The sequence below is a fragment of the Capsella rubella genome, unplaced genomic scaffold (genome assembly GCF_000375325.1).
Source record: "Capsella rubella cultivar Monte Gargano unplaced genomic scaffold, Caprub1_0 scaffold_193, whole genome shotgun sequence".
Classification (NCBI taxonomy): Eukaryota; Viridiplantae; Streptophyta; class Magnoliopsida; order Brassicales; family Brassicaceae; genus Capsella; species Capsella rubella.
Genome location: NW_006238735.1, coordinates 4427 through 4767, shown reverse-complemented (window position 1 = coordinate 4767; position 341 = coordinate 4427).

Genomic DNA, 341 nt, shown 5'->3' with positions numbered 1-341 from the left:
GTCAGTGGTAAGTAAGTTTTATGTTTCCAGTTTCTTCATCTGCTCATCACCCCAATTCGTGAAAGATGCTTCTGTTATGGAATTTTCTTGTTATATACTCTGTGATTCTTTTAGTGTTTCGTTAAGTAGTATTCAATTAAATTCTGCGGCTGTTCACTGATGATACAGACATTGAGAGCAACCCTGTCATTTTCTTTGATAAACTTAGAAGTTAGGATATCTCCAAAACCTTAAGAGCGATGACATTTGTGGCGCTTGCTTGTCACCAATTACATAGTTAACAATTTTACATGTTAAAATCCTTTGTTGGGTGTTTAAAAATGTAGAGTGAAAGGTATGAC